This window comes from Furipterus horrens, unplaced genomic scaffold, assembly GCF_987537825.1.
Source record: "Furipterus horrens unplaced genomic scaffold, mFurHor1.1.pri manual_scaffold_3, whole genome shotgun sequence".
Lineage (NCBI taxonomy): Eukaryota > Metazoa > Chordata > Mammalia > Chiroptera > Furipteridae > Furipterus > Furipterus horrens.
Window position 1 is genome coordinate 177100412 of NW_028327173.1, and position 7264 is coordinate 177107675.

General features: G+C 37.7%; 1 pseudogene; it reads right to left on the bottom strand.

Annotated features, from left to right (window-relative positions):
• Window positions 1-3408: 3408 nt before the first annotated feature.
• Window positions 3409-3963, bottom strand: LOC150016817 (peptidyl-prolyl cis-trans isomerase A pseudogene; annotated as a pseudogene).
• Window positions 3964-7264: the final 3301 nt, after the last annotated feature.

Below are 7264 nucleotides of genomic sequence, written 5' to 3' on the forward strand. Positions count from 1 at the left end.
AAAGTTTATTTAAGACTATTGTGTCTGAAGTTAAAGTTCAGCTATAACATATCACCTTTCATAAGCTCCCTTAGATGGGAAACTCTTTGTAGGAAAAGAATGAGAGGACTTTTGTGGGGGCTAAAAATAATATTTTTCCTCCCCCCTTCTAAGTCCTTCTAGCTGGGTTAATAACCAAATGAACAGAAATAGGTTAACAGGAGAAAATGTACAAAGTTGATTATAGATGTTCATGCTGTGGGTGTCATAAGATATGAGATGCAAAACGCATTGGGCTGTTTATATGCTACTATGGGCAAAGAAGAAAGGAAGAGAGGGTCTGAGATTTCAAAGGAAATAAGCAATTTACAGGTATGTAACTGAGCAAAGAATTTGTCTACCTGTCGCTGCATATAGCCAATTACGCGGACACCAGAGTGCAGTGAAAGAAAGGGGCCTTTATTGTATAGTGCTACGCAATGGAGAATGGGCAGCTTGTGCTAGAGAAACTCAAACTCCCTGATCCAGGGGTTAGGGTGGGTTTTTAAGGGTTTACAGGGAACAGATATGTGGAAGCATTGGTGGGGTGAGTTTTCATTGGAAGACCTTGGAGCTTGGCCATGTATGGTAAGGGACATCATTCAGTACCAGATCCTCCTAGACAACAGATCCTTCACTTCTGAAAGGGTTCTGGTGCTGAAGTTCCAGTTATGTCCTGGTCCTTCGGTTACAGGTGTATCTGGAGTTCCGATTCCTCTCCTCTGTGCATGCTTACTTACAGGACTTGAGGATTTAGTCTGTTGTCTCTGAAAAGCAACTCAATATCTTATCGAACAGGATAGGACCATTCTGAGTTGGCTCTGTGGTTACAGGTAGTTTACTTGCAGCAGGCAAATTCTTGCTATAAAACCTGGAAATACTGGGACACAAGGCAAGATGTAGCCATCAGGCCCATGCCTAAATCCTTCCTATATAATGCTAGGGTGAACACAAGGTCTGTTCAGAAAGTGTTCATCCACGGACTATGAAAAACAGAAACATTTATTGAAGAAGATATAATATACAAGAAGCATTATATATAGAAAAATGATACCTTAATCTCCTTCAACACAGCACCTTGGGACCTCATACAGTTCTCACAATTGCCATCAGCTGCCCTATCGTATTTTCCTGAATCTCATCGAGAGTCTGAAATCTCTTCCCTTTCAAAGGTGATTTTAGTTTTTGGAAATGTCAGAAGCCACAGGGCACCAAATCTGGGCTGTAGTGGGGCTGAAGCATCTGGGTGATTTGATGTTTCGCCAAAAATATCTGCATGAGACGTGATGCATGAGTGGGCATGTTGTCATGATGAAGCTGCCTTCTGAATCTATATAGTTTCTGCAGAGGAATGTTCAAGCTTAATGCAAAATTTGATGCAAATTCATTGCTCTACTCGCTCAGTCATTTTGAATGTGACAACCACATAGTGCACATGCTCACTCAATGGCTGTCTACGGCCCCCACTGAGTAATACAGTGAAGTCATCATTGTTCCCACATGTACATTCCAGTCCACTCTCCTGGGCTTGCTGGGTTACATGAATGTCATGCAAACCATTCTAGTTATACTAACAATGGCCGGACTTTTTCCAGACAGACCTCATAGGTTAAGAGTCCCTTTCTGGAACAGGCCTTTTCATCTAAACCTCGTAAGCAGGTAAGATCAAGAGTCAAAGGTTCTGTATGAGTCTTTTATTTCTTAATAACCAAGTTAAAATTAGTATCCCAAAAAGGCACACTTTAGAGGTGGCAAAACTTTGGTCTCCTTTACTTTACAGAAGAACATTTATAGTTAGGGTTTATCGAATATTTTGTATCTTCCCATACTTTTTTTTTTTTACTACTTGAAGCAGTTTCACCTCAAAGATCAACAGCTTTGAGCTCTCTATTCTGACCCCAGTCTGACCTCTTGCTTTTCCTTTTCTTTTATTTCTCCTGATCCTCTTCTCTGTTTTCATTCCCTCCCTCTCTTTCAACTTCCTCCTTCTCTTCCTTCTACCCATAATTATTTATTGAGTGAGAGCTTTCTATGTGCCAGGCACAGCACTTGAAGATTAACATGACCTGATTACTGCCTTGCAGAGGCTCACTGTCTGGTGCAGGTAAATCCATAAGTTTCACATGGCATGTCCACTCAAAGTGATTGGGACTGTATCCCTTGAGTACTGAAAGTAAGAGGGTTCTGAGCTCAAGTCTAAAGTAAGAAAGGGTGCCAAGATCAGTAAGTAATGTCTGCCAATGGCCTGGGAACAGATTAGTTGGCATTGTGCTTTGCCCTTGCCAACCCCTAATCAAAGAGTCACAGCTATTCCAGGTCTCTTTTTCCTCTGTTCAGTCCGACCCTCAAGTCAAGAGCTTTAAAAGGTGCTTTCATTATCATTCTAGTATACCTTACCACCTTACATTTCCACCAGGTGCCTACCATAGCATTCCCTAAATTGTGTTCATCACTACCAATTAATTTCTCCCTTTTTTTTCCCCTACACTACCAAGTTTTGCTAGAGAAAGACATGAAACCATTCTGAGTCAGTTCACTAAAAATTCATGCTACCAACCCACCTGGTTCTTATTGTTGCTCTATACTTATTGTTTTTTTAGAGATATTTTTAAAAGATTTTATTTATTTATTTATTTTTAGAGAGAGGGGAAAGAATGGAAAAAGAGGGAGAGAAACATCAATGTGTGAGATTAAAATTGATCAGTTGCCTCTTGCACACCCAAGCCACTGACCCGCACCAGTCAGGGCTGTACTTATTTTATTAATCTCTTCTTGGAGATTCACTAACAAGTTCCCTGCATTTGGTTGTTTAAAACCTTTTTCATATTTTTTGGAGCTCACTGCTTGATTTTCTCTTCCCCTTGAACTGAAAAGATGATCTTGCCTCTTGCTTTACTGAGAAGTTCCGTGCTGTCTGCAATCTCCTTCAATTTTCTATTCCTTTCCTAAATCTTTTCTATTTTCCTTCATTTATCACTTCTATCCTTTTGTCCCAGAGAAGAGGCATCTCTCTTATTTCTAGGTTGAACCCAACTCCTCCAGAACTTTTCTCTATAACTTGTTCCTTCTGTTCCTTGAAACCCTAAATTCCTTTGTCACAGGTTATTTAGTTTCAAGAAAGTAAAGAATAAAGTACAGATATTAATAAAACAATATAGGTATTTTCTATACCCAGAAAGGACCATTATTGTAATAAATTGGCTTATCTTTTTTTAAATTTAGTTTTTATTTCATAATCATAAACTTAACTCTGCAATCCAGCTAGATCTGGGAGGAGTAAGGAAAATATGGAACCCAATGAACTATGGCAAGAGCATGAAGATTATAAAACATTCAAGCTAATAGAATAAAGAGGTGCTCTCCTGAGCTACAGAAGGAATGGTCTGGTGGTTAAGATAAAATACAAGTCAAGTTTATTAGAGTTGTCCACAGTCAGTAATGGTGAGCTTGCTGGTCTTGCCATTTCTGGACCTGCAGTCCTTCATGGCAGTTACAACATCTATGTTGTCTTGCCATCCAAATACTCACTAATGGCCGTGCAGATGAAAAACTAGGAACCATTGTGTTAGGTCCAGCATTCGCCATGGACAAGATCCCAGGACCTGTGTGCTTCAGGATGAAATTCTCATCATCAAATTTGTCCCCTTAGATGGACTTGCTGCCTGTGCCGTTGTGGTGTGTGAAGTCACCACCTTGGCACACAAATCCCGGAATAATTCTGTGAAAGCAGGAATCTTTATAACCAACTCCTTTCTCCCTGGTGCTCAGAGCGTGAAAGTTTTCTGCTGTCTTTGGAACTCGGTCTGCAAACAGCTCGAAGGAGATGTGGTCCAAGGGCCTGCCATTGGTAGCGATGTCGAAGAATATGGTGGGGTTGACCATGATTGGGTGAGGGATGCTCAGGGTGGTGGCATCTGCAAGGCACTTGGCTTATCTTTCTTCTAATAAAAAAGAAAAATTACAGATAACTTTGAAATTCCCTTTGACCCACATCTTTAGTCCTATTGTCTTTTTTTTTCCTTGCTAAAAGCAAATTTTATGATTTTTACTTGTATTCTGTAAGGTCATTCAAGAATACTTTTACTGTATATAGATAACTAATATGTAAGATTGCTGAGTGGACAATTTTAGAAGTAACATGTTTCATATATCATAGCCTATGTTTTTCCCTCCATAGGTTTTGCCCTCTATCCAAGTAGCATACACAGATCTAGTTGTAAGCTCCCTGGGGGCAGGGTCTTGGGTTGCTCATTGCTGAATCCCAGAACCTAGCACAGTATTTGACATACAGTAGGCCCTCACATATTTTTATTAAATAAAAAGTTAATTGCTATATAAAAGTTAACTGTATGGAATATCCCACATATCACATTTATTTGTTCACTCTCCTACTGGTCAGTAGTTTTGGTTGTTTATAATTTCCATACTTATAGTTCAAAGTTGTGGGACATCCTTTTACAAGTCCCCCAGTGCCTGTGTTTACAATTTTATCAAGAATGCTTACCTAGAATGGAAATTGTTCGGTTGTAGGAAATAAACTTAAAACTTCATCGATATAGATAGAGCCAAATTGCTTTGCAAAGTTTCCTGGTTTAAAAATATGTTTAAGAATTTCTCTCTACACTTTTTTCCTCCCTTAGTGCTCTAGACCTTGACGCAATAGTAATCTATGGCCCCAGGAACCATTAAAAAAAATTTTTTTATTGTTGTTCTGTTACAGTTATCCCATTTTTTTCCCCCTTTGCTCTCCTGGAACCATTTATTTTTGATGCTTGAACAAGCTAAACTTTGATTTTTAAGCTATATTAGTTAACTAGGCCACACTTTTAAGATACTTATGATATGAGAAAGTTATGTTTGATATAAAATTATGGAAACCTAAAATCTTACTCCTAAAATATTGTTTTTAAGGAACTTGTTGCAAACCATCTTATTCTATAATTATTTGAATATATATCTTTATATTGGGTTGGCCAAAAAGCTCGTATGGTTTTTTCTATAAAGGAAAGTACACATTTTTCATTTTCACCAATAACTATTGATTTGGATTTTTTGTTGTTTGTTTTTTGTTTTTTTAAAGTATATTTTATTGATTATGATTTGGATATTTTGAGTATGTTGGCCATCTCCCACGTGGTATAATGTTGATTGTCTTAATTTAATGTCTCAATTTGATCACTATCAACTTCAACCAGTCTACACAACCATGGAGCATCATCAAGTGAGAAATCTCCTGCATGAAACTTTGCAAACCACTTTTGACATGTTCGATCAGCCATAGAATCTTCTCCATACACCACACATATCTTTTTTTGTGTTTCAGTTGCATTTTTACCTTTCTTGAAATAATAAAGCTTAATATGCTGAAAATGTCGCATCTTCAATATTAAAATGGCTACACAAAAATTCACCAATTTTGATAAGTTTTTAGAAAATGCATGCTATTGTGACAGCTGTCACAGTACAATCTAACAAAATTGTTTTGAATGAAGTTAAAGACAGCTAAGTGCTAGTAGAGCCATCTTATGGAAAAAAAACAAACCAACTTTTTGGCCAACAGAACAATAAATTTGAAGGCCTTCAAGAGTATAGGTTGTGTCTTACTCAACTTCATGTACCCATAGCACTTAGAACTTGATGTTGCATGTTTATATTGAATAATTATAACCCTGGTGGTACCTAGGCATAGAAGGTTTTCAGGGAACCAATTTCTAGATCCTCAACTTTCACATGTACTTGTTTATATATTCATCAGTTTTATTGTTTCTTTTTCCAGCTGTATGCTTTCATTCATATAAATCACAAATATATGCAAAATTAATTTATGCTGTTACAAAATCAGCATGCGGACTAACTACTTGTGGGAGTGACAGTGATGGGAAGGGCTTCTGAGGTTCTGGTGATACCTTGTTGCCTAACCTAGGTGTGTTCAGTTGTACAAAATCAATCAAGTCAAGTAGTTACCATGTAGAGGTGCATATTAAAAGTCAATAAAAAGCTGAAAATAGTCTATTAAAATCAGAAAGAAAAAGTTAAGAAGAATAACTACTAGTAAGATATTGGAAACACTCACTTATTCATTAACATCCACTTGAACAGTTACTTACTTTCATATAGATAGCTAGGCAGAAAAAGATGCATATATATCTTTAATCCTATATTGAGATTACATTTCCAAAATTGAGACCACTGGGTCAAAGGGTAAATGGATTTAAAAAGTTGCCATTTTCTTCCATGAAAGTTATAACAGTTTGAATTATTGTATAAGGTTGGTGCAAAAATAATGTCCAATTTCAAGGTCTAGTTTAAAAATGAAAAAGCCCATGATTATGAAAACATTTATTCATTAATGTAACTTCCTTTGCTTTCTAGAACCTCATTCCATCTGTCAACTAACTTATAAATGCCATGCTTGTAAAATTCTTTAGGTTTTGAAGCAAAATATGAACCCAACTCATTTTCAACCTCTTCTCTTGATGTCAACCTAAGACCATCAAAATGGTTCTGTAGTCCTCATAACAAGTGATAATCAGAAGGAGCAAGGTCAGGAGAATATGGAGGATGAAGCAATATCTCCCAACCAAGCTCTTTCAAGAAATTTTTGGTGAGTTGAGTTGTGAGGACGAACATTATCGTGATGGAAGATGACACCATTTCTGTTGACTAAGGAGGGTCGCTTTTGGTTCAAAGCTGGTTTCAAATGATGAAGTTGTTCACAGTAAAGATTAGCAGTAATTCTTTGATTGTTGTCTAACAGTTCATAATGGACGATTCCTTCCGTATCCCACCGTACACTCAACATGATCTTCTTTGGATGAAGTCCTCCTCTTGATTGTTGAACTCTTCTTCCTCCTCGACTGATCCACAATCAGCAGCATTTAATGTTATGGTAAAGGATCCACTTCTCAGCACCTGTAACAAGCCTACCTAAAAATGGCACCTGAAGGTGTCATGAAAGCAATAATTCACAACAAGCAACACGCTGTTGCAGATTCTCTGGAGACGTTCGTGTGTGACCCATTTTCCGACTACTGTACTGAAACCTTTCAAATCCTTTTCAGTTGGCATAGCACGGATGTATGGGCTACGTTAAATTGTTCTGCAAATTTCCTAGAGGGAATGGTGGGGTTTTCTGTGACAACAGCTTCCAACACTTTGGAATCAAGTTTTTTTGGACGACCCTGTTCTGACTTGTTTTTCAAACTGAAATCCCCACTTCGGAAATGGGAAAACCAACTCCTGCAAC